Source organism: Panthera onca, chromosome D1, assembly GCF_046562875.1.
Source record: "Panthera onca isolate mPanOnc1 chromosome D1, mPanOnc1 haplotype 2, whole genome shotgun sequence".
Lineage (NCBI taxonomy): Eukaryota > Metazoa > Chordata > Mammalia > Carnivora > Felidae > Panthera > Panthera onca.
Genome location: NC_138348.1, coordinates 36632611 through 36660217, shown reverse-complemented (window position 1 = coordinate 36660217; position 27607 = coordinate 36632611).

The window sequence follows — 27607 nt, the reverse complement described above, 5'->3', positions numbered from 1 at the left end:
GGTAAACTCTCAAGTCAGATGGCATATCTTGAGTGCTGAATGCAACTAATTACAATCTATGGAAACCTCTGCATGTTAATTTCCTTCTTTCATCTCTCACTTCCCCTTCTGTGATATGGAAATAATATATTGTGTACCTCATGTAAATGTTGTGACAATTAAATGAATTAGTGTATGTACTCAGAACACTGCCTAGAATATAGCACATGTCCAGCAAACGTTAGTCCTGAAGACAAAACAATGATGATGATGATGATTAATGATGATAATGAGGACCCATTGTCTCTAGTGATGAAACAGCTCTCTCTGCAGTAGGTGAAGCTTCTACCCCTCACATTTTTTTGACAATGATACATATGTGTTGAGAAGGCTTGCCTCTGACGAAATAAGCCTATTCTCTATGTATTTCCTGCATTGTTGTTACTGGTTTGATCAATGCTGACCATTGCTGGGGAGAAATGTGTTATGATGTCTCTTCCAGAAACTGAAAATGCAGGTTATTTTTCCTATCTATACTTCAAACCCTAGGAAACTTCTTCGTGTCATGTCTCCTAATGAAGTTGAGGGAGATAGCATCCAACTGGAGCAGGATGAAGGCTTCCACAGCCCATCAATGTGGTTTAAAGAGGAAAGACCTTCTTTTTCCATTTGAAGTTTCTGCGTTGATTCTCATTGTTCATTCTACTTTTCTAATCACCCTCAATCTCAAAGGGAATTTAGGGGATTCCTGACACCATCTTCTGGTTGAAACGATTTACAAGACCTTTAAAGTAATTAAAGAAACTGGCATCAAAGACAAAACTAGCCAAAAATTGGAATTACTCAGAAAATTTCTTGAAGTACTTTTATGTTTGTGTCAGTGCAGTACCAAGAAAAATATGTTTTAAACAAAAACACTCTTTTTGTGGACTTTCATATTTGGGAAATTGGCTTTGTTTTTAGAGGACATTTTTACATTGTGCTTGATTTAATATCAGGCCAGAGGCAGAGTTTTGTCTTCCCAAATAATGATGACATTAAACATCTTAAAATTAGTAAATGAAAGAAAAAATGCAATTCAATAGAATGTTCTGAATTTTTACCAAGACCTTTATTAATGACTTGCTAGCAAATGTTTTAAGGGAAGTTGGTCAACAGAGCTCTTAAATTATTTCAGTTATTCTTTGTGGATTTTATGGGATACATCTGAGAAGATTTTTATTTATTTATGTATTTATTTACTTTATTATTTTTTGTTTGTTTGTTTTTAGTGACAACATGAAATTAAGAACATATGATTGTATTTGGTCATCAACTTTCATCATCAGACTGAATGCCAAATGAATTCTGGTTGTTTCCTAAATTAAAACTTGTAGTCAAAAGACAGAGTTATGCTACATTAGAGAAAATAAAAAAAATAATTGGTCTCAGTATCTGAAGGCAAGGCCATGGTTTGTGGAAGGAAATGGATCTCTGGAGAACCCTTAGGACAGTAGAGTAAGGAGTTTGGATCATTAACCATTTGTAGTTAATAGAATATGGTTACAGTCACTGTATTTCAGTGCTGTCTGCAGTGACCAAGTCATGTTGGAATTAACAGGATATAGATTATGTGGTGGCTAATATTGATGTTGCTTGGAGAGGAGGATTGGGCTGCATTTATATGATTACAATATAGTTAGTTCAGTTCTCTGCACTATTCTGTGTCTTGACAACTAAATTCACGTGTGTGAGTCCAAACTGCATAGGAGACTTGTGTATGTGAGAAAGAAGGGTGTACACATACTAAGATACTGAAAAATCAGTGATGGGGTGTCCTAGAAAGTGCTCAGTCTTTAGTCAGAGATCTGGTGTCTCTTCACTGCCATTAGTTAAGTGTGAGATCTGTGCTGAGTAAAGCATTCTTCAAGCTTTACTTCCCTGATTGATAAAATGCAAGCAATAAATTCTAACTACATAGCTGCTATGAGAATTAGACGTGATGCAATTCATCAGAGTGCTTTGTAAGAGGTAAAAATTCTACATAAGGTTGACACTTGAACGCAGGTTTGAACAGCCAGGTCCACTTATACACAGATTTTTTTTGACAAATACAGTATAGTACTATAAATATATTTTTATCTTCCTTTAATTTTCTTTTTTTTAAGTTTATTTATTTATTTTTGAAAGAGGAAGAGTAAGGGAGGAGAGGCAGAGTGAAAGAGGAAGAGAGAGGATCCCAAGTAGGCTCCCCACTGTCAGTGCAGAGTCCAGTGTGGGACTCGAACTCAAAAACTGTGAGAGCATGACCTGAGCTAAAATCAAGTCTTAATTGACTGAACCACCTAGGTGCCCCATCTTCCTTATGATTTTCTTAATAACATTTTATTTTCTCTAACTTATTTTATTGTAAGAATACAGTATATAATACATATAACATATAAAATATATGTTAATCAAATGTTTATGTTATCAGTAAGGCTTCTGGTCAATAGTAGGCTATTAGCAGTTAAGTTTTGGGGGAGTCAAAAGTTATATGTGGATTTTTGACTGCATAGGGGTGTTGGTGCTCCTAAGCCTTGTGTTGTTCAAGGGTCACTGCACAGTTGTAACTTATTATAATTATTTTTATTCATATTACTTTTATTCTATATGTGCTCTAAATCTCAGCTAGAATCAATAAATAACTGGTAATAGTCATAGGTATAAAAGTATATATTATATCACTGATCTCATACTAATTTTTCCTTCAGGAGGAAAAAAAGACCTCCCCCCCCAAAAAAAAAGTAAAACACAAATAATCGAGGGAAGAAAATTAAAAATTAGTTTGAAGATTGGAGACCAGTTTTATGTAGCAGAAGATATTGAAAAACAGCAAGAAATAACATCACCCTATTTGTAAAAACTTGGTTTTCATTATTCAGATGTGTGTGTGATCACCACGCCCACTGAAGAGAAATAATGTTTTACAGACTTTTATGAATTAAAGGGAATATTCTAGAGAGTGAACTGGGCTAAGGGTTTGAAGAACCAAATTCTTGGCTTATTTTCTGGGTTAATTTGAATAATAATCTCATAGTGCCCAAATCTCTAATAACACAAATGAGAAAATCAGCTGTGCTAAGTGATCTCAAAAAATTGTTCAGACTTCGAAATTCCAGACCGGACACCAAGTCGCTGCTTCTAAACTAATGCAGGCTTCGTATCAATGATACATTTATTATTCCATTTTATTAATAAGATGGCATCATACATTTCTATAGCTCAAAGTGTACTTTGATCTCCATACTTTTGATTCATGAAAAACTCCCTGAGTTGTCTTCAATTTCTTTCATCAATGTTTTATAATTTTCAGATTACAGCTCTTTCACCTCCTTGGTTAAGTTTATTTTAGGTATTTTATTCTTTTTGGTGCAATTTTAAACAGGATTGGGTTTTTATGTTTTCCGTGTCACAATAAATTTTTTATGGAAACAGGCTGGTGTGGGGACAAGGGGACAAACAAGTGCCTTCAGGTCCAGTGGCTCAGGTGAAATAGTGAGGCCTCTTCACATCGATGCCATACTCTGCTGACTGCAGGGGTCAAGTCCTCTGTGGTTAGCGTGCTGCTTGCAGTCCTTGCTGTTGCTTCCAGAACTGCTGGAAGCTGTGCCCTTCATTTTTCAGTGCTGTAGGGCATCACTGGAAATATCTGAGATGGATTTCTGGGCAGCTGCAGCTAGGGAGATGAGCCGAATTATGCCTGGGTCCAAGGTCTCAGAGCCAGCACCGTGCAGGTAGTAACTAGGCACCGCATCTGGGATCATAGGCGTGTAATCCTCTAGCTGCATCAAGAAATCGACCACAGGCTTCTGTACATCACTGCCTTCACCTTTCCATGGGTCTTGCTCCACAGCACGTAAACCCCAATAGACCCAGCCCCCTTGACCTCGGTGCCTCGCAGACAGTGGAGGCACCCAGCACCACCCCAGTCAAGTGCCCACTGCCACAGCTCCAGCCCCAGGTACCCCCTCCCCGCCCCCCCCCCCCGCCGCCGGCCCTGTGGAGCTGGCCTTGTTTTCCCCAGTGGTGCTCATGGGGCAAGACTAAGAGTACTGCTGAGGCCCAGGCGGCAGAGCTCAGCACAGACGTGTGATTGTTGTCTTAATTTCTCTTTCTGCTACTTTCTTGTTGAGAGTTTGTTGTTGTTGTTGTTGTTTTTGTTGTTGTTTTAAATCATGAATGGATCTGATATTTTGTCAAATGCTTTTTCTATATCTATTGAGATAGTTACATGGTTTTAATCTTTTGTTAATGTGATGTATCACATTGATTTATTTGCAACCATTGGACCACTCTTACATCGCTGGAATAAATTTTACTTACCTGTTAGAATGGCTAGTATCAAAATGACAAGAAATAATAAATGTTGGCAAGGTTGTGGGGAAAGGGGAACACACTCATGGTTGGTGGGAATGTAAATTGGTGCAGCCACTACAGAAAACAGTATGGATGTTTTTTAAAAATTAGAAATAAAACTACCATATCATCCAGCAATTCTACTTCTGGGTATTTATCCAAAGAAAAATAAAATACTAACTTGAAAAGATATATGGACCCCCATGTTTATTGCAACATTACTTATAATAGCCAATGTATGAAGTAACCTAAGTGTCCACTGATGGATGAATGGTATATATAAACAATGGAATATTATTCAACCATAAAAAAGGATGAAATCTTGCCATTTACTACAACATGGATGGACCTCAAGGGAATTATGCTAAGTGAAGTAAGTCAGACAAAAAAAGACAAATACCATATAGTCTCTCTTATATGTGGAAGCTAAAGATAAATTAATTAAACAAAAAAAGCAAGGTCAAAGTCACACAGAACAGGTTGATAGTTGCCAGTGTTGGAGCATAGGATAAATGGGTGATCTGTTTTTGTTTGTTTGTATTTCAGAAATAAATTAAAAACCAAGCCAAACAACGTTAGTTGGCATAGTGTAGGTATAACATCGGAATGAGAATCAGAAACTTGCTGAATTTTGGAATAAGGTAAAATAAAGGATCTTGCATACACTTAATAAATTACCAAGCTAAGGTTCAAATTCAGGTCTGTCTATAAAAGTCAAAACCTTTGTCATTATTCTAATCTCTTTTTCATCAAGAAGAAAATGTTGAAGCAAAGGGTCATGAGGATCAAAGTTAAGGCACTCTGTTTAATCTAAGCAAGTAGCCAAGGATAATAATCAAGAGTAATCTACCATTTAGATTAAAGACAGTAAATCTAGAAAATGGATCCATAGTCCAGGAAACATGCAGCCAATGTTTTCGGGACAGATATTTGGGTACAAGAAATTATAAATGCAGATTATAGAACTTGATTCTGAAGACAGCTTCTATCCCATCCAAAGGAAGATATTTCAGTGAGCATTTTTTACTGAATAAATTTAAGATTGCCAATAGATGGTATATTGATACATAGATACATAGATATATAAATAGAGAAATAGGATATATGTAGCTTAAAAGATTAGAATTTAGATAGTGGGTGGTAAAAGTGAAGAACAGAAATGAAGACATAACCTAAGAAAATGAAGCTCCTACTTAATGAAAATTTAATGGGTCCTGGAGACAGATGGACTGGGTTCACATCCAGTCTATATTATTACCTATGTAATCATAGGCAAGTTTTATAACCTCTGGAGCCTCTTTGTACTTTTCTATAAAACAGAGACCATGAAATTTATCATGTGTGGTTGTTGTGAATATTAGAAAGAATATATCCAAAATGCCTAGCTGTGCCTCCATAAAGTAGTTACCCAATGAATGGCAATAGAACTTGTCTTTATTATTAATACTGTCAGCTTCACATAAAGTTGCATGTCCTTGAGAAGCGGGGGGGGGGGGTGGTGGGGGGCAGAATGATAGATTCTGATGGCTAAATAACACATTCCTATGCACCAGAGAACTGAAAAGATAAGGGAGAAGAAAATGGATGTATCAGAATAGGCAGGTTCCATTTCAAAGCACTCAAGGAATCAGCAGTTAAAAACTTAAAAAAAAAAAAAAAAGGTCTTATCCATTTGTGTTGAAAAAAGAGACTAAGTTGGAAAGTGACATTTGTAACATTAAAGAACCTGCTCAGTTCAACTTTGCTATTTTTACTATTTAGAGTCTGGAACACAGAGAAAAAAAGGTCTTTGAAATTTAGTTCCATGTTTCCAATTAGTAAATGGCTTCTTAATTATTATGATTCTAATTTAGGAAGATGAAAATAATGGTTCATAGATATTTTTATCCTTTCTAATAATAAAGAATAACTGGTAAGTTTGTAGTTAAAATAAACCATAGACGGATAAATGAAAAGCTGAGAATGTAAATAATCTAAAGAAAATTACATTGTTTGCTAAAAAGATCATTTTGGCATAAAAATCTGAGTCTAAGCCATATCTGATGGTAAGTATTTTGAAAGAGAAATAAAAAAGACACAGCATAAGAATTATGTGATGTGTCAACCAATGACTAATGGAGTCAAAGATGAGATTTCTCTACTAATAAAGAGAAAAACAGGAGTTTTGCAGGTTAAAAAAATAAGGTAAACAACTTATATATCTGTTTGTTCTAAGTGCACTTATAAAAGACAATAAAATAGGTAGACAGAATATAATAACAATGTTGACATTATGCTCTCAATTTAGTAGAAAATAGCCTATATATAGCCTCCCTAATATCATGACACATGTGACTTATGTATACGTGGCAGTCTTCCCTTAATGTTATGGCTATGTGTGTATAGACACCATTTCAGAATTCAACTCAGAAATCTCATTATGCTCTATTTAATTGGGTGTGTTTTTAAGTAAGTTGAAATCCATAATAGGAGACATAATACATTTCTACCTTGTAACAGATTTATCCCATCTTGAATAATAATTGCCTATTCCACAAGAGTAACCATCTGAGCACCTTAATATGGATGACTGGTAAAGAATAAAGAACACCAGGAAGTCAAATATCCTCAAATGAGAATATATATATATATATATATATATATATATATATATATATATATAATAAATGGTATAGAGTTGTGACAGCCTGTGAAGGATTAGTTAAAGATTTTGCTTAAACAGATGTGACCTGGAATTTATTGTAATTACTGTGGGTCTATGGTTAATTCCAGAGAAAGCAAATAGGAAATAAGAGTAAAAGATTTTATTTTCTCAATTAGGCAAGGATCAAGCTGAGGGAGATCAATGAAATTGTGATCAGTAACACCTAGCTTATCATTACTGAAAAAATAAAAGTCACTTGGAAAAAGACTAGGAGAGCAGAAGGTAGGCAAAGAATCTTGCTGGAAATTTATGGACAAATTGCTTGAGCCAGATACGTCATGAGTCATAGGCTCACTATTTCACTGTTTGTAGACACATCAAAACATAGAATGCCTTAGCCTACAGTTACACTAAACCTAATTTGAATAGTGGAGAATCTCCAGAGTTGAAACTTTTTAAATTATTTAATTGCGTATACTTTTTTACTAGGATTATTATTACTGAATAAATATGCTTTTGAAAAATGTGTTTAATTTTTCTTTCTGAATAACTATGCTTAAAGGGAAGCTGTTTCTGTAAACCACAATGCATACTGCCCCCAATCCACCACCTGATAATTAACCTGAATTTACTCATCCTAATTTGCAGAAGTGTGGAAAAAAGTAACTTCCTTTTTATAAATCTGTAGATTATGATAAAATTAATGATAACACAATCAACTAGTCATTCATTAACTCTAATTTTAATTTAATGAAGCAAATCTAATCTGAGTCTTTTTTTGCATTTTACCCTTTATCAATAATAATCTGAAACTATGGAATGCCATTAGAGAATGCATTAGTAAGTTGAGATCTGTGCCCTCTCTTCCAAATAGTCAACAAGATCCACAAAGTCTATGTTTTGCTTTTGATCTTAAAAAAATGAAATTCAAACTAAAGTTTCAATTTAATGAGGTGAATAAATTCAGAAAAAGCAAAAGTACAAAGAAATAGAACATAGGATAAATTAGTTCAGACACTGAGATTAATGATTTTCTTTCTTTTTTTTTTAATTTTTTTTTATTTTTTAATATATGAAATTTACTGTCAAATTGGTTTCCATACAACACCCAGTGCTCATCCCAAAAGGTGCCCTCCTCAATACCCATCACCCACCCTGCCCTCCCTCCCACCCTGCCCTCCCTCCCACCCCCCATCAACCCTCAGTTTGTTCTCAGTTTTTAACAGTCTCTTATGCTTTGGCTCTCTCCCACTCTAACCTCTTTTTTTTTTTTTTTTCCTTCCCCCCCCCCCCCCCCATGGGTTTCTGTTATGTTTCTCAGGATCCACATAAGAGTGAAACCATATGGTATCTGTCTTTCTCTGTATGGCTTATTTCACTTAGCATCACACTCTCCAGTTCCATCCATGTTGCTACAAAAGGCCATATTTCATTTTTTCTCATTGCCACGTAGTATTCCATTGTGTATATAAACCACAATTTCTTTATCCATTCATCAGTTGATGGACATTTAGGCTCTTTCCATAATTTGGCTATTGTTGAGAGTGCCGCTATAAACATTGGGGTACAGGTGCCCCTATGCATCAGTACTCCTGTATCCCTTGGATAAATTCCTAGCAGTGCTATTGCTGGGTCATAGGGTAGGTCTATTTTTAATTTTCTGAGGAACCTCCACACTGCTTTCCAGAGCGGCTGCACCAATTTGCATTCCCACCAACAGTGCAAGAGGGTTCCTGTTTCTCCACATCCTCTCCAGCATCTATAGTCTCCTGATTTCTTCATTTTGGCCACTCTGACTGGCGTGAGGTGGTATCTGAGTGTGGTTTTGATTTGTATTTCCCTGATAAGGAGCGACGTTGAACATCTTTTCATGTGCCTGTTGGCCATCCGGATGTCTTCTTTAGAGAAGTGTCTATTCATGTTTTCTGCCCATTTCTTCACTGGGTTATTTGTTTTTCGGGTGTGGAGTTTGATGAGCTCTTTATAGATTTTGGATACTAGCCCTTTGTCCGATGTGTCATTTGCAAATATCTTTTCCCATTCCGTTGGTTGCCTTTTAGTTTTGTTGGTTGTTTCCTTTGCTGTGCAGAAGCTTTTTATCTTCATAAGGTCCCAGTAATTCACTTTTGCTTTTAATTCCCTTGCCTTTGGGGATGTGCCGAGTAAGAGATTGCTACGGCTGAGGTCAGAGAGGTCTTTTCCTGCTTTCTCCTCTAAGGTTTTGATGGTTTCCTGTCTCACATTCAGGTCCTTTATCCATTTTGAGTTTATTTTTGTGAATGGTGTGAGAAAGTGGTCTAGTTTCAACTTTCTGCATGTTGCTGTCCAGTTCTCCCAGCACCATTTGTTAAAGAGAGTGTCTTTTTTCCATTGGATGTTCTTTCCTGCTTTGTCAAAGATGAGTTGGCCATACGTTTGTGGGTCTAGTTCTGGGGTTTCTATTCTATTCCATTGGTCTATGTGTCTGTTTTTATGCCAATACCATGCTGTCTTGATGATGACAGCTTTGTAGTAGAGGCTAACGTCTGGGATTGTGATGCCTCCTGCTTTGGTCTTCTTCTTCAAAATTACTTTGGCTATTCGGGGCCTTTTGTGGTTCCATATGAATTTTAGGATTGCTTGTTCTAGTTTCGAGAAGAATGCTGGTGCAATTTTGATTGGGATTGCATTGAATGTGTAGATAGCTTTGGGTAGTATTGACATTTTGACAATATTTATTCTTCCAATCCATGAGCAGGGAATGTCTTTCCATTTCTTTATATCTTCTTCAATTACCTGCATAAGCTTTCTATAGTTTTCAGCATACAGATCTTTTACATCTTTGGTTAGATTTATTCCTAGGTATTTTATGCTTCTTGGTGCAATTGTGAATGGGATCAGTTTCTTCATTTGTCTTTCTGTTGCTTCATTGTTAGTGTATAAGAATGCAACTGATTTCTGCACGTTGATTTTGTATCCTGCAACTTTGCTGAATTCATGTATCAGTTCTAGCAGACTTTTGGTGGAGTCTATCGGATTTTCCATGTATAATATCATGTCATCTGCAAAAAGCGAAAGCTTGACTTCATCTTTGCCAATTTGGATGCCTTTGATTTCCTTTTGTTGTCTGATTGCTGATGCTAGAACTTCCAGCACTATATTAAACAGCAGCGGTGACAGTGGGCATCCCTGTCGTGTTCCTGATCTCAGGGAAAAAGCTCTCAGTTTTTCCCCGTTGAGGATGATGTTAGCTGTGGGCTTTTCATAAATGGCCTTTATGATCTTTAAGTATGTTCCTTCTATCCCGACTTTCTCAAGGGTTTTTATTAAGAAAGGGTGCTGGATTTTGTCAAAGGCCTTTTCTGCATCGATTGACAGGATCATATGGTTCTTCTCTTTTTTTTTGTTAATGTGATGTATCACGTTGATCGATTTGCGAATGTTGAACCAGCCCTGCATCCCAGGAATGAATCCCACTTGATCATGGTGAATAATTCTTTTTATATGCTGTTGAATTCGATTTGCTAGTATCTTATTAAGAATTTTTGCATCCATATTCATCAGGGATATTGGCCTGTAGTTCTCTTTTTTTACTGGGTCTCTGTCTGGTTTAGGAATCAAAGTAATACTGGCTTCATAGAATGAGTCTGGAAGTTTTCCTTCCCTTTCTATTTCTTGGAATAGCTTGAGAAGGATAGGTATTATCTCTGCTTTAAATGTCTGGTAGAACTCCCCTGGGAAGCCATCTGGTCCTGGACTCTTATTTGTTGGGAGATTTTTGATAACCGATTCAATTTCTTCGCTGGTTATGGGTCTGTTCAAGCTTTCTATTTCCTCCTGATTGAGTTTTGGAAGAGTGTGGGTGTTTAGAAATTTGTCCATTTCTTCCAGGTTGTCCAATTTGCTGGCATATAATTTTTCATAGTATTCCCTGATAATTGTTTGTATCTCTGAGGGATTGGTTGTAATCATTCCATTTTCATTCATGATTTTATCTATTTGGGTCATCTCCCTTTTCTTTTTGAGAAGCCTGGCTAGAGGTTTGTCAATTTTGTTTATTTTTTCAAAAAACCAACTCTTGGTTTCGTTGATCTGCTCTACAGTTTTTTTAGATTCTATATTGTTTATTTCTGCTCTGATCTTTATGATTTCTCTTCTTCTGCTGGGTTTAGGCTGCCTTTGCTGTTCTGCTTCTATTTCCTTTAGGTGTGCTGTTAGATTTTGTATTTGGGATTTTTCTTGTTTCTTGAGATAGGCCTGGATTGCAATGTATTTTCCTCTCAGGACTGCCTTCGCTGCATCCCAAAGCGTTTGGATTGTTGTATTTTCATTTTCGTTTGTTTCCATATATATTTTAATTTCTTCTCTAACTGCCTGGTTGACCCACTCATTCGTTAGTAGGGTGTTCTTTAACCTCCATGCTTTTGGAGGTTTTCCAGACTTTTTCCTGTGGTTGATTTCAAGCTTCATAGCATTGTGGTCTGAAAGTATGCATGGTATAATTTCAATTCTTGTAAACTTATGAAGGGCTGTTTTGTGACCCAGTATATGATCTATCTTGGAGAATGTTCCATGTGCACTCGAGAAGAAAGTATATTCTGTTGCTTTGGGATGCAGAGTTCTAAATATATCTGTCAAGTCCATCTGATCCAATGTATCATTCAGGGCCCTTGTTTCTTTATTGACTGTGTGTCTAGATGATCTATCCATTTCTGTAAGTGGGGTGTTGAAGTCCCCTGCAATGACCACATTCTTATCAATAAGGTTGCTTATGTTTATGAGTAATTGTTTTATATATCTGGGGGCTCGGGTATTTGGCGCATAGACATTTATAATAGTTAGCTCTTCCTGGTGGATAGACCCTGTGATTATTATATAATGCCCTTCTTCATCTCTTGTTACAGCCTTTAATTTAAAGTCTAGTTTGTCTGATATAAGTATGGCTACTCCAGCTTTCTTTTGGCTTCCAGGAGCATGATAAATAGTTCTCCATCCCCTCACTCTCAATCTAAAGGTGTCCTCAGATCTAAAATGAGTCTCTTGTAGACAGCAAATAGATGGGTCTTGTTTTTTTATCCATTCTGATACCCTATGTCTTTTGGTTGGCGCATTTAATCCATTTACATTCAGTGTTATTATAGAAAGATATGGGTTTAGAGTCATTGTGATGTCTGTATGTTTTATGCTTGTAGTGATGTCTCTGGTACTTTGTCTCACAGGATCCCCCTTAGGATCTCTTGTAGGGCTGGTTTCGTGGTGACAAATTCCTTCAGTTTTTGTTTGTTTGGGAAGACCTTTATCTCTCCTTCTATTCTAAATGACAGACTTGCTGGATAAAGGATTCTCGGCTGCATATTTTTTCTGTTTAGCACACTGTAGATATCGTGCCAAGCCTTTCTGGCCTGCCAAGTTTCAAAGGAGAGATCAGTCACGAGTCTTATAGGTCTCCCTTTATATGTGAGGGCACGTTTATCCCTTGCTGCTTTCAGAATTTTCTCTTTATCCTTGTATTTTGCCAGTTTCACTATGATATGTCGTGCAGAAGATCGATTCAAGTTACGTCTGAAGGGAGTTCTCTGTGCCTCTTGGATTTCAATGCCTTTTTCCTTCCCCAGTTCAGGGAAGTTCTCAGCTATAATTTGTTCAAGTACCCCTTCAGCACCCTTCCCTCTCTCTTCCTCCTCTGGGATACCAATTATGCGTATATTATTTTTTTTTAGTGTATCACTTAGTTCTCTAATTTTCCCCTCATACTCCTGGATTTTTTTATCTCTCTTTCTTTCAGCTTCCTCTTTCTCCATAACTTTATCTTCTAGTTCACCTATTCTCTCCTCTGCCTCTTCAAGCCGAGCCATCGTGGATTCCATTTTGTTTTGCAATTCATTTAAAGCGTTTTTCAACTCCTCGTGACTGTTCCTTAGTCCCTCGATCTTTGTGGCAAGAGATTCTCTGCTGTCCTGTATACTGTTTTCAAGCCCAGCGATTAATTTTATGACTATTATTCTAAATTCACTTTCTGTTATATTATTTAAATCCTTTTTGATCAGTTCATTAGCTGTTGTTATTTCCTGGAGATTCTTCTGAGGGGAATTCTTCCGTTTGGTCATTTTGGAGAGTCCCTGGCGTGGTGAGGACCTGCAGTGCACTTCCCCTGTGCTGTGGTGTATAACTGGAGTTAGTGGGCGGGGCCGCAGTCCGACCCGATGTCTGCCCCCAGCCCACTGTTGGGGCCACAGCCAGACTGGTGTGTGCCTTCTCTTCCCCTCTCCTAGGGGCGGGATTCACTGTGGGGTGGCGTGTCCCGTCTGGGCTACTTGCACACTGCCAGGCTTGTGTTGCTGGGGATCTGGCGTATTAGCTGGGGTGGGTAGGCAAGGTGCACGGGGGCTGGAGGGGCAGGCTTAGCTCGCTTCTCCTTAGGTGATCCACTTCAGGAGGAGCCCTGTGGCAGCGGGAGGGAGTCAGATCCGCTGCCGGAGGTTTGGCTCCGCAGAAGCACAGAGTTGGGTGTTTGCGCGGAGCGAGCAAGTTCCCTGGCAGGAACTGGTTCCCTTTGGGATTTTGGCTGGGGGATGGGCGGGGGAGATGGCGCTGGCGCCTTTGTTCCCCGCCAAGCTGAGCTCTGCCGTCTGGGGGCTCAGCAGCTCTCCCTCCCTTTGTCCTCCAGCCTTCCCGCTTTCCGCGCAGAGCTGTTCACTTATGACCTCCCAGACGCTAAGTCGCGCTTGCTGTCGGAACACAGTCCGTCCGGCCCCTCCGCTTTTGCCAGCCAGACTCGGGGGCTCTGCTTGGCCGGCGAGCCGCCCCTCCGCCCCGGCTCCCTCCCGCCAGTGGAGCGCGCACCGCCTCGCCGCCCTTCCTACCCTCTTCCGTGGGTCTCTAGTCTGCGCTTGACTCCGGAGACTCCCTTCAGCTAATCCTCTGGCGGTTTTCTGGGTTCTTTAGGCAGGTGTAGGTGGAATCTAAGTGATCGGCAGGACGCGCTGTGAGCCCCGCGTCCTCCTACGCCGCCATCTTCCGGAACCCCCAATGATTTTCTTTCATAGCTAAATTATAAAAACTATTTATGAAATTATAAATAAAGATGCTTTTCTTTTGGTTATACAGGAAAATAAAATATATTCATCTAATTTTGATATTTAAGTAAAGTTAAAATTTAGATTTTTCCAACTATAGTGTTTTGATCTTTTATTAAACTTAGATTTAAAATTCAAAGAAACGCATTCTCATTTTATAGCATTATCCTCCACTTTGTACTTAAATATCTATCATTTAATAGGTTATACTGGGTAAATATAATGCACTAATGAATAAATCAAGCTGTGTGGGATCAAATTAAGTTGCTTTAGAAAATAAGCTGTTATGTGTTTGAATTCTGGTTTTTGACACTTAATGTCATTTTGACTTTGAAAAGTTACTTTAAAAGTCCCTGATCCTTATTTTTTTCATCTCTAAAATGAAGTTATTAGAAGTAAGTTTATTGTGAATACTATATATGCTCTATTTGCAATATTTACCATTGAATATGGCTCATGGTGGGAACCAGTCTTTAAAGTGTTGGGGCACCTGGGTGGCTCAGTTGGTTGAGAGCCTGACTCTTGGTTTAAGCTCAGGTCATGATCTCACAGTTTCCTGAGTTTGAGCCCCCGCGTTAGGCTCTGCACAGACAGTGCTGCGCCTACTTGGCATCCTTTCTCTCTCCCTCTCTCTGCCCCTCCCCCACTCGCTCTGTCTCTCTCAAAATAAGTAAACAAAAAATTAAAAAATAAAAATAAAATGAATATTACTCCTCTTTCTCCCTCCCCTTTTGTTTCTTCTGATCCCCCCTTCATCTTCTTTTTTGTATCATTATTATCACCAATTGTTTTAGCATGAATTTCATTTAAACAAATGAAAACTCCATCATTCCCATGTTTGAACTACATCATTTTACATCTGGGTAGACTCAAGGGCTAAATGTGATGAATGAGCTGTACTGATTCCAGGTCAGAGCCTCTAGTGACCTTATTACTTTAGGGTAGAGTATAGAAAATGCTTTCAGAAAGAAAGATGATCAAATTGATATAGCCAAAATAATCTTTTGTTCAACTTGTCAATCAATTTCATAGCCACAAATGATATATAATAATGAAGACTCTATTCACCATGGATTCTTTATGGTCTCTAGTTCAAGCTCTTGCTATTATTGAAAGTTTTATTCCTTACATTCATTTTTAAACTTTGTCTTCATATTTGGATATTATACAGTGATGTTCACAAATGAGAATAAAGTACATGAAGACTTAGGGTCTTTGGGGAAAACTATCAATTTAAGTATATGGTCCATGGTGGTAGAGGTCAATCTGAACAGATAAGTCATTTGTTCCATCCAATGTTAATTTGGGCTGTATGCCTGAAGACAAGGTGTTGCCTAATGGAAATCATCAATTCTGATTTAATTCTGGATCTCATTCTAAATTATATTGTGAGCTTTCAGGTGGCATTTAACTTCTAGGACTAATGAACTTCCTCTGTGAAATCTTTAAGATACTTTTTTTTTTTAATTCTAAGGTAGCTACAAGGATTTTAACCTGGGAAATAATGATTTTTGGAGAACTAATAACTGTAAAATGAAGAATTACAGCCTTTGCTTTTCAGGTTATAAAGGGGTCACTTCTGAAGCTGGGCCAATGAATTAGCAAGTATCTATATCTACTACTCTATTTGATCTCTATGACTATATCCCCTCCCTTCCCCCACATTATGCATCTGTGTGTTCAATTTGAGTTTCGTTACACAAATGCAACTTTAGTTATCAGAACATAAAATAATGTGATAGACTAAGCCAATAATGAAAGGCCAAATTTTCTCCAGCATTGTCCTATTTTTTGATTACCTTGATTGCAGGGTTTTCAGCCGAAAAGTGGCAAGATCTAAGTTATATTGTGAACTGATCACTATTTTTATTGTGTCAGTGCAGAGAAACTAGTTAGGAGGCTACTATAATAATCTAGGCAAGAGATGGTTGTAACTTGGACTGATATTATACTTTTGGAAAGAATTACCAGCGGTAAGATTGTGGATAATTTTGAAGAGATAGCAAACCAAATATTTTCGGAGTATGAGAGGAAGAAAGTCACCAAGGATGATTCTTCAAAGTTTTGTTTCTGTTTTCTGAGCAACTTCATAATAAAGAAAACTGTGGAGGGGAGTAGTTAATGGTGAGTGGGGGCAGAAATACTATTAGTCATGTCATTGGGTTCTCCAGATGCATACAGGTACAAAAAGCTTATTAGAGATGAACAGTTATATATATATATTTTTTTTACATTTTTAATGTTTATTTATTTTTGAGAAACAGAGAGAAAGAGCATGAGTGGGGGAGGGGCAGAGAAAGAGGGAGACACAGAATCTGAAGCAGTCTTCAGGCTCTAAGCTGTCAGCACAGAGCCCAGCACAGGGCTTAAACCCACGAACCATGTGATCATGACCTGAGCCGAACTCGAACGCTCAACCAACTGAGCCACCCAGGTGCCCCAGAGATGAAATTGTGTAAACGGAAGGTGGACCAATAAGGCTGATGAGAGAAAAAAGTTTAATTGCAATGCAGGGCTGTCAACACCATGAGTAATTTGATGGAGTCCTCTGCAATGAGCATTGCCTATCAGTGTGTACTACAGAAGCTGAAATGGCTGGGCTTATCTATCCTGACCCTCTGTCACTGGATGTGACTTCCCCCAAACAAGGTAGCTGTCTGCAGGTGAGGCAGACTTTAAAGATCTGGAAATTGGAGGCTGTGTGCTGACCTCACAAACTGCAGCTGGGCAGCAAACCTGGCTTGGAAAGATCTGGCATTTTTTATTGACTTTTCCATATTCATTAAGAGAGCTGCTGCTCAAGGATGCAAATGGACCTTTCTTTCTGAGGAGAACCATACAAAATAGACATTAATTGGACAAATTACAGCTGGTCTCAGGGCTAAAAATGATGCTTACTGTCTCCCTCTTTCACTATCGATTTCTAATTTCCCAACAATCTGAGCTACTATCTCTGTGGCCTTAGTATCTTGCATGGCGAAGTTACCTAGACCCTGCTTTCAAAGGAGTCTGAGCCCGGATCCTCTGCTCTTCTCAGAAAATGGCTGTTGTTATATATTTATAGTTATAATTGGTCAAAAGTGTAGTAAGAAGCATCCAAATGGAACAACCAAGTTTAACATGCATTTTTTTCTGTGTCTCGTGTAACAGCAGCGCTACATTCTCATAATTGTTGGGGTCCATTACCATTGCCTGGGGAGTAATTCCTCTTCTTGTGTAGAGGTCCTGGAAACAAAAGGCACCCTATATGCTCAGGAATCATCTGATTTTATTTTATTTTATTTATTTATTTATTTATTTATTTATTTATTTATTTTAAGTTTATTTATTTTGAGAGAGAGAGAGAGAACACAAGCTGAGGAGGGGCAGAGAGAGAGGAGAGAGAGAATCCCAAGCATGGTCTGCATTGTCAATATAGTCAGAGGCAGGACTTGAACTCACAAACCATGACATCTTGACCTGAGCTGATATCAAGAGTTGGATGCTTAACTAACTGAGCCACCTGGACGCCCCTGAATTTTGTAATTATAGTTACATAAGATACTTTTATGTATCCTATGTGAAAGTAATTTCCTTCTAAAGATCAGGATTTCTGATCCTACAGTGTCCAGAGTTGTGGAGACAGAAAGCATCAAATCCCTCTTAGGTCATCAGGAATGATAATGAGACCATTCAGCTTCCTCACTTGGTTTCTAAATGTGAGTGTATTTTTTCTACTGGGTAACATTTTTTTTGTATTGAATATATAGTCAGAGTCCTGAAGGATAGTATCTTATCCTTTCAGAGTATCACCCTAAAGGGGAAAATCAGCTGTGCTTTCAGCAGGCTGTCCCAACAATCTATCAGGTGATGAATGCAATATGAAAAATGGATCTCCCAATCATAATCAAAGTCTGACTTTGGCTCAGGTCATAATCTCACGGCTCATGGGTTCAAGCCCCACCTTGGGCTCTGTGCTGACAGCTCAGAACCTGGAGCCTGCTTCAGATTCTGTGTCTCCCTCTCTCTCTGCCCCTCCTCCGCTCACACTCTCTCTCTCAAAGTTAAAAATATTTAAAAAAAAGAAAAGGAAAAATAAAAAGATATGATATCATATGAAGACTTCACAAGGCTCTCTGTTGCTGGCATTTCAGACATTAGGCAATAATGATGATTAGATTAGTCTTGGGAAGTAGAGTCCCTGATATTAGGCTTATGTGTAGCCTCCATTCCTATAACTAGGTCTTTTTAGTTCATATGTGCGCATCAAGGCAGAACGATGTTGGCTAAAGACAGACAATGACTGACATCAACTGGCTGAGATAATTTGTCTACTTAGTTGTCAGTGCTTTTTGGACTTGGATGCTCTCTAGTGGATATTAACATGTTACAGACAGATGTCCAAATGTAGACACTGATTAATTAAAGATTTATGCCAGAAACCATAGGATGGCTAATAAAAATAATTGAGTCCTTATGTTATAATGTACAATTATCGGAAGAACACTGAACTAAGAGTCACAAACACAAGGTCTCATCTTGAATATGACATTAGTAGGACCCAGACCTTGACCAATTGTAACTGCATTTGTGAAAATAGGAATATTACTTGCTCTGAATGCCTCAATGTGTTATTGTGGTAAATAGTAAATTCTGGTGAAATTTAAGTACTGTTTAATATGGAATAAGAATAGTTACAAGCAGAAGTCCAGCCAATGAGGTTTTTAGAACTCTTATTCATAAGAATATAGAGAGAGATTCTTCCTTGTGGAAACTTGATTTCATTCCATCTCTCCTATAAGTCTACCTTTGTCTAACTGTTTCCTTAGAGTAATAGTCTTTAATAGTTGTGACCGCATAAATGCCTTTCAAGTTATAGTACAGGGTGGTCTTACTAAATTGTTTTACCTCAACACTTAGTGGTTTTACCTTGGTACTTAGAGGTCACTTGTTTTGTGTGTTTCTTTATCACCTATTCTCTGATACTAAAGTGAAGGGCACACATTTTAGTTTTTGTGGTTGTTGTTATATCAGTATTTCACTTCTATAGTGTAAATTCTCTGAATTAGATAGTGTAAATTATCAAGCTACCTCCTCCAGACCTGCAAAAATATGGTTAAACAGTATGAAATTTTATTTCTTCTTTATGTAACCACCCAGAAGTGACTGGTTGAGGGCCAAGGGAGAAGTTCTGCCATATTTTTCATCCAGTGACACCTAAACTTCCTCTGGTCATCACCATTTTCTAGTCACTATAAAGGAACAGAAAGTACAGAACAATGGTTTGGGCTTTAAAGAGTGATTTATAACCCACTGAATCTAATAAAAGTGTAATTTTGGCTTATCACATCTGATCTCGGTAATTGGAACTAAGAGCCCCTTAGAGAGAGCTGGCCAGTTATCATCAGCCAAGGTGGAAAAAGTATGTCTGTCACAAAGTAATCTTGAGCCTAGATCAAGGCGAATCTAATATAATAAATTATAAACAGGTTGGTAATGAAATAGGAAGCAGCAGCATGAGCTGATAGCTGAGTCATATAATTAGAAATTCTTGAAATAAAAATCTATTAATTCTTATTATTGAGGTCTTGAGAACCTGCAAAATTTCTACAACCAGCTAACAGACTTAAACCATGCCTTAAGTTCTGTTCTTCCATTTTTATGAAAATACATTAAAACTTATCTAACATCTGCTTACTCCTTTTCTTCCCTCTACTGGGATCAAGAAAGTTCTTACGCCATATCATGTGCTGAACCTTTGCAAAAAACTCAAGTCAACTAATTTTTGAAGCCAAAATGACATTTAATTCAAGATGAAAACTATCATATCCATTGTGTTGGCCAAACTAACTTTCAAGGAGAACTTAAAACTATGGAGATTCTGTCAGTGCAGTGACCCAAATTACTTTTTGCCACTCATTGCCTCATCATTGCAATTTAATTGATTTAACAAGGTCATAACTGGGCATATAGGCAAAGCTATAGAATTTCTTCCCAATATACAAGTTGATGTCAACTTCCAACCAACATGTTTTTATTACCAGAATTGTTTGTTATGCTATGATTATTTTTCAATATGTCATAAATTACTTACAGCTATGCTCATATTGACAAAGTTCTTATCTACTGACACCAATTATTTCCCCTTTAATCTTATCAGATGGCTGCTGTTCAGTATAAGGTGTCCTTAATTAACAACTAACTGTAATTGAAAGTATAATGAAAATATATTACATTGTCAAGACTCTGTTCATCTTGATGTTATACAAGGACAATAGGACTGTTTCTCTGAGAATGCAATGCTCAAATATTTAGCCCTCAAAATTTTCTCAGTGCATTTCAAGGATTAGCATTTTGAAATCATTGTTTTAAAATTGCAATAAGTACTAACTCCACTAAAAATAATATATACGACAACAGCTGTTTATGAAATAGTAGCTGTTTATTTTTTGTGTGCAAGTAAAATGGAAAAATTAGGAAATAATTTATTCTTAGTAAGAATCAAAGCTTGAAGCTATCTCTTATTTATTTAGGCCAATTATCCAATTATATTCTTGATATTAGGTCAAATTAAGCCATAAAAATTAATAGTAGTGCAATTCATCAAAAACACATTAATATTTTTACTTAGACTACATCTTTGAGTATATTCATTCTGTCTTGGCAGTGTATTGAGGTTTTCTATTGACACAGGATTTGAAGTATTTGCTTCTTTGTTATCTGCTTTGAAGAAAGAAATGAAATGTAAAAATCTAAATAAGAAACGTTTTCAAAGAGTACTGAAAGAAAATTAGATCACAACTTCTTCTTTTGATTTTTTAAAAATTGGCCTTCCTTGGGGCGCCTGGGTGGCTCAGTCGGTTAAGCATCTGACTTCGGCTCAGGTCATGATCTCACAGTCTGTGGGTTCAAGCCCCTGGTCAGTCTTTGTGCTGACAGCTGAGAGCCTGGAGCCTGCTTTGGATTCTGTGTCTCCCCCTTTCTCTCTGCCCCCCCCCCCCGCTCGCTCTGTCTCTGTTTCTCTCTCTCTCAAAAATAAATAAACATTAAAAAAAAAACAACACCACTTAAAATTGGCCTTCCTCTATATTATGTAATTTCTCATCTAATATCCTCTTACATTTTAGCATTTTACTATATACTTACTAAGTACTTGGGGGCTTATAATATATTTTGCACACAAATATGCACTAATTTTTTTTGTGAATAAACGATATGGTGATCTGACACATGTTTCAGAGACACTCTGTGAAGTAACAAAGGAAGACGCATAATTACTTGATCAGAAATAAAATTAAGGGTCTCTGACTAATGATGAAATCACAACCATTAAGACAATTAAATATTACAAAGTCAGTGTAATTTTATTTTTTCTCTACAGTGTCAATACCCTACATCCAGTGACTACCAGAAACATAACATTTGGCTGAACTATTTGCGTTTATTACTCATCTCAACAGAGGAAAGAAAAAAAAAAAAGACCAGGGCTATATTGTGATTTATTATAAAACAGATATATTTGGTCTTCATATCCCATTCCTGCACAGAGTTCCTAAAACCTTTGGAATTTCTTAAGTGAAAAGAATGATAAAGGTGTCTTGATATTTGTAACAAACCCCTTTCAACCACATCTGAGTTTAATGTTAATGAGGTGACTTTTGGATCTATCTAAGGATGGGGTTGGTTTGCCATGGGAACCAATCTGTGTTTGGAAGGTTGGTAGTTTCAGTGCCATCCTTCTGACCTCCTGGGAGAGAAGATGGATTAGAGGTTGAATGGATCAACAACAGCCAATGATTTAATCAGTCATGGCTATGTAATCAAGCCTTCATAAAACCCCAGAAAGATGGGGTTTGGAAAGCTTGCAGGTTGGTAAACACACGGAGATTTGAGGATACTAGTGTATTAGGAGAGGTCGTGGAATCTCTGCCCTTTTCACATACCTTACCGTATGCATCTTTCATCTGGCTGTTTCGAAGTAACTCACTTATACGATCAACCTGTAATCTGGTAAGTAAAATGTTTCCCTGCATTCTGTGAGATGCTCTAGCAAATTACTCAAATGTAAGGTGGGAGTCATTGGAGAGTCCAATCTATAGTTAGTTGTTCAGAAGCACAGGTGACAATGTGGACGCACAAATTGGATTCTGAAGCGTGGGGTTGGGGGGTGCAGTCTTGTAGGGCTGAGCCTTTAGCCTGTGAAATCTAATGCTATGTGCCAGGTAGGTTGTGTCAGAGAGTGAAATTGCAGGACATCCAGCTGCTGTTGGAGAACTGCTTGCTGGTATGAGGAAAGAACAAACACATTGTAAATTGGAGTCAGAAACATTAGACAGCCTGATGGGAATGAGAAGAAGGACTTAGTACCTCTGATTTTCTTTCTCAAACTTTCTTTTTTGCACAGTACATCAGTTTGAATCCCAAATTTTTTGCAAGAATTACTGAAAAATTACAGGATAGTTTTTTATCCTGGAGTTGCTAAATTTTGAGAATGTGTTTCAGGAATGCTTAGCAGGTATTTAACTTTTTTATGGAGAGATAGCCTACCTGTTACAGAACCTGACAAAGAGGAAAGACAAGGAAACCCTGCATGAATCCAGAAGGTATCTCTTGACCTCCTGCATCTAAATATCCTTGAATGTTTTCAAGCTTGAGGTCCATATAATGAAAGCCAGGAAATTCCCATTATTCCTAAAGTTGGGTTGACTTGGGGTAATTTGCTGCAACTGAAAGATCCCTGTCAAGTTAAAGAGGCTGAAACCAGTGATTAAAGAGGCAAGAGAATGGCAGGGTTTTCCTTTAATAATGCAAATCAAACCTGCACTAAGGGCTCCTTTAGGGGAAGATTTATTTTCTATTCAGATCCTGTAGCACAAAATATAGTACCTCCCAGATATTTTATCCACTGCTGTTCTATTATGTTTTTCTTCAAAGTACTTCTATTCTGATGTCTTGCCATCTGATCCCCACCTCTCATTTGGGTGGGGTAGACCCTACCTCTAATAGATGCCCTGCAGTTTTCCTTTATATCGATAATTTCTCTTTTTTTCTGCCATATTTTTCATAGATGTATTTATTGCTCAAAAACTTCCGGAAGCAGTTAAATGGCTTGAGTTGGTTGCTGACAAGTCAATCCTGTCCTCTCAATTTATTCAGGAGCATTTCTAAAGGCACTGCTCATTTTCAAGTGTTCATAAATTCCAGGCTGCTCATAGGCCATATTGCATAGTTTTGACTAAGCCTATTTATCACCTGATGTGAATGTTCACTTGCTCCCAAACAGATCTTTAGATTGCATGGTTACAAAGAAAAACTAGAGCTAGTCATTAGTTACAGAGGTAAAAACAGATTTTATTCAGGACTATTACAATAGGGGAAAAGAGACCTCGTATAGAATTGGGTTCAATCCAAATATAACATGGGCAAGTCAGAATTTATGGCTAAGAAGCAGGGTGGGGTCAGTGGATAGAAAACTACTAAGAGGAAACATTAAGGTTAAGGAGGACATTGGCTAAAGCAATATAACAGGATTCTTACTGAGGACAGGACAGGGTAATCAGGTGTCACCTGGGGGATGGGGAGGATGACTAACCCAATCAGATATTGAGGGTGATCAGATATTGAGCATGGGAGGTTCTGGTTAAACTGAATTAGTAGGTTTTTTGCTAAAGCTGGATTTTACAAGGAAGTGCACAGATGTGCCTAAGAGAAGGACCCTAAAATTTGGATGAAAAACAAATCTTTGTCAAAAGAGTTAAATGTTCTTGGAACTCTAGACTGCAGAGGAGAGGGGAAATCAGAAATCTTAGAAATGCAAATCAGCTCCTTGAAATGGCATACTCTGTGCATCCCGCCATCTTCTCCCCTGCCCAGTCTATAAAATGCCTGATATTGTTTCTTAACTTTGTAGGTATTTGATCAACATGGTTAATTTTATACATCCAAGCAGCACCTACATGATTTGGAGACTTGATATTCCATGCTTATTTTCTATAAACAGATAAATAGTTTCCTCTTGGACAACATTAGTAATTGTCCTAACGTTCATACAGAATTTTCCAGTTTTCAAGGCATGTTACCATACATTGTCCCATTATTTTTTTTCTTCACGTAAACCTCACCTATACACAGACACAGGGGTGCAGTGAGGGTAATGACTTGTGTGAAGCCTTGGGAAAGTGAGTAGTAGAAAGAAGCAATGCCTGGAAACTGGTATGTCATGTCAAGTGCTCTTTGCACTTTGCTCTGCTGCTTCTGGATTTTTCAATAGGATGCTGTTTGCTTTTGCATTAAAATAAATGCTTCATCACTTATTTAGGAGTAATACTTAACAGGATTTTGTTTCAAACTTGCGGGGTAAGAGATTCTTTTTAAAAAATTCTTTTAGGCTCCACATAAGAGTGAAACCATATGGTATCTGTGTTTCTCTGTATGGCTTATTTCACTTAGCATCACACTCTCCAGTTCCATCCACGTTGCTACAAAAGGCCATATTTCATTCTTTCTCATTGCCACGTAGTATTCGATTGTGTATATAAACCACAATTTCTTTATCCATTCATCATGGGTATTGAGGAGGGCACCTTTTGGGATGAGCGCTGGGTGTTGTATGGAAACCAATTTGACAATAAATTTCATATATTAAAAAAAAGATTAAAAATTCTTTTAAGTTGTATTTTAGAGAGTGAAGGAGTGTGTCTGAGCAGGGTAAGAGGGGTAGAGGGAAAGAGAGAGAGAGAGAGAGAGAGAGAGAGAGAGAGAGAGAGAGAGAATCCTCACCAGGCTCCACGCCCAGTAGCGGAGCCCAACTTGGGGCTTGAGTCCACGACCCTGGGATCACGACCTGAGCCAAACAGGCTCCCCAAAAGATTTTATAATGAATCCTTCTTCTGCACACATTTCTCTTCTTTTCAAATGTAAATCAATTTTAGGGAATCCAAATTTCCAGCTTCTTAGATCATTTCTTTATTTTATGCTAATTATTATATAATGCTAAAAAGGCAATTCATCTCCGAAAAGTACAGATATTTATTATGTTTGAATCTAAACATAGAGACTGCGTTCAGTGGGATTTTCAGCCACTCACCTGTCTATCTTGGCTGACACACTGAAGATTGTTTTTCCCCTTTGGAAATAAAAGTTTATGTATCAGTTCCTCTGCAATCTTTGCTTTATGATTCTTAATTCTTTTCATAATATTTTTGTTTTTGTTGCTCAAGAATAAAGTTGACTCGGTGCTGATAAAGATGGTGTAAAATAGGCAGTCTCAGTGTTTAAGTAGAAACATAGCTTACAGGAAATTTTCTATTGCTGCTATTGCTGCAATCCCTCCTCTCCTTCTGTGAGCCTCTTCCTTGCATAAAATGTTGCACACATACAGATTTGAGCTGCAGGTGAGGGGACAAATGATCAATCTCAGTAATCCTGAAGGATAGTAGAATATGCTACCCAAAACAGGACACTTTGGCTTATTATTTTGAGCCATAGGCATTTGAAAAACAGCAAATTCAGGGAAAAGGTCTCTGGACTTCCCATGGCTGCCTAAATAAAGGTCCCACAAAAGGAACTCAGTTGTTATAGAGCCTCTCCACTACAGTTTCATCACTAGGGAAGATTGAGTCTTATCACAGGGAAGGAAGCTAGAAGTGTCGACCCCCCATCCAGACACTTTGTCACAGACTCTTATACCTTCCATCTATTCTTCTAAGGGTCTATTTATCTTTTCTAAAAATCATTTGCTCTCCCCAGGAAGCCTACATTTCCTCCCTCTTTTCCTATTAAGATGATATTTAATCCAGAATTGTAAGCCACTTTGGAGAGTTGCTCATTTTTTACTGTCTCCCGTGTGCATAGGAATTCAGAAAAGTATAAGGAAAATTCTTTTTTTTTTCTCCTCTACAATACAGATCAGCTCTCTGAAAGTACATACTTTGAGGATCCTACCCACCCCTGCCAACTTCAATTACTTTAATGCCTTTTCTAAAGAGCTTTTATTATAGGAAAATGTTATAACACTTAAAACCTGTCAGAATGGCTAAAATCAACAACGCAAGAAACACCAGGTGTTGGTGAGGATGTGGAGAAAAAGGAACCCTTATGCACTATTTGGGAATGCAAACTGGTGCAGCTACTGTGGAAAACATTATGGAGGTTTCTCAGAAAGTTAAAAATAGACTACCTTACCATTCAGCAATTGCAGTACTGGGTATTTAACCCAAAGAACACAGAAACACTAATTCATAGAGATACATGCCTTCCTATGTTTACTTCAGCCTTATTTACAATAGCTAAGATATGGAAGCAACCCAAGTGTCCATCACTTGATGAATGGATAAAGAAGATACATATATCACATCTTCACACATATATGTGTGTGTGTATACATATACATACAATGGAATATTATTCAGCCATAATAAATGAATGAAATATTGCCATTTGAAGAGACGTGGATGGAGCTAGAGCATATAATGTTAAGTGAAATAAGCCAGACAGAGAAAGACAAATACCATATGATTTCACTCATATGTGGAAACAAAACAATTGCTCATGGGGGAAAAGTGAGAGACAGAGATAGTCATAGCAAGAAATAGATTCTTAACTATAAAGAACAGTCTGATGGTTACCAGAGAGGAGGTGGGTGAGGGGATGGGTTAAATAGGTGATGCGGATTAAGGAGTGAGCTTGTGATGAGCACCAGGTGATGTATGGAATTGTTGAATCATTATTTTGTACACTGGAAACTAATATAACACTCTATGTTAACTAACTGGAATTAAAATAAAAGCTTAAAGTAAAAATAAATAAGTAAATAAAATACCTCAGAGAGCTCCAAAAACATTAAAAAATCAGAATATAAAATTGGATGTAAGTTATGATCGTAACTTTCCAAATACATATACGGCAGAAAACTGTAATAATTATAGCTCTCTGTTAATGATAATAATTTTATGTCAGTGTTATGAATATTAGATTTTTTTATTTGTTTTCTTTTTCTTTTTTTATGATTCTGTCAAATTAGTTGTTCATTAATTAATGATTCTGAGGTATTAAGTCTGGGTGACCCACAGCTTAACATGGTAGAGCCCTTAATATAGACAGTTCATTTTTCAGACCGTTATTTTTTCTTTTGGCAAGTAAATAGCTTTGATCGAGTCACTTAGTTGTATATGTACTATAGCTACTATATATTAACATACTTAAACTATACTTAATTTATATATTAATGTATCTATTATTTATTAAGGTCTCAACAAATTAGATTACACTAATGACTAAGAGATGTCCCCACCCTTTAAAGTGTTTGAAGTTTAGTGAGAAAGAGAAGAAAGCAGACGATTGAAATATAGGACATTAAATGATACAAAAGGCTGAATCTGAAATGTGATAGGAACAGAAAAAAAAAGGGGGGGCGGCAGTGCTTTCAACTTACAAATGTCAGAGAAGGATTTGGGTAGAAAATTACTAAGAAGTCAAGGTGCATATCAGTTGTTTGAGATTGGAGAGTGAGCGGTGCTTCAGGCATAGAGAACAGAATAGGTTGGTGAGATCCTGGCATGTTTAGGTGACTAGA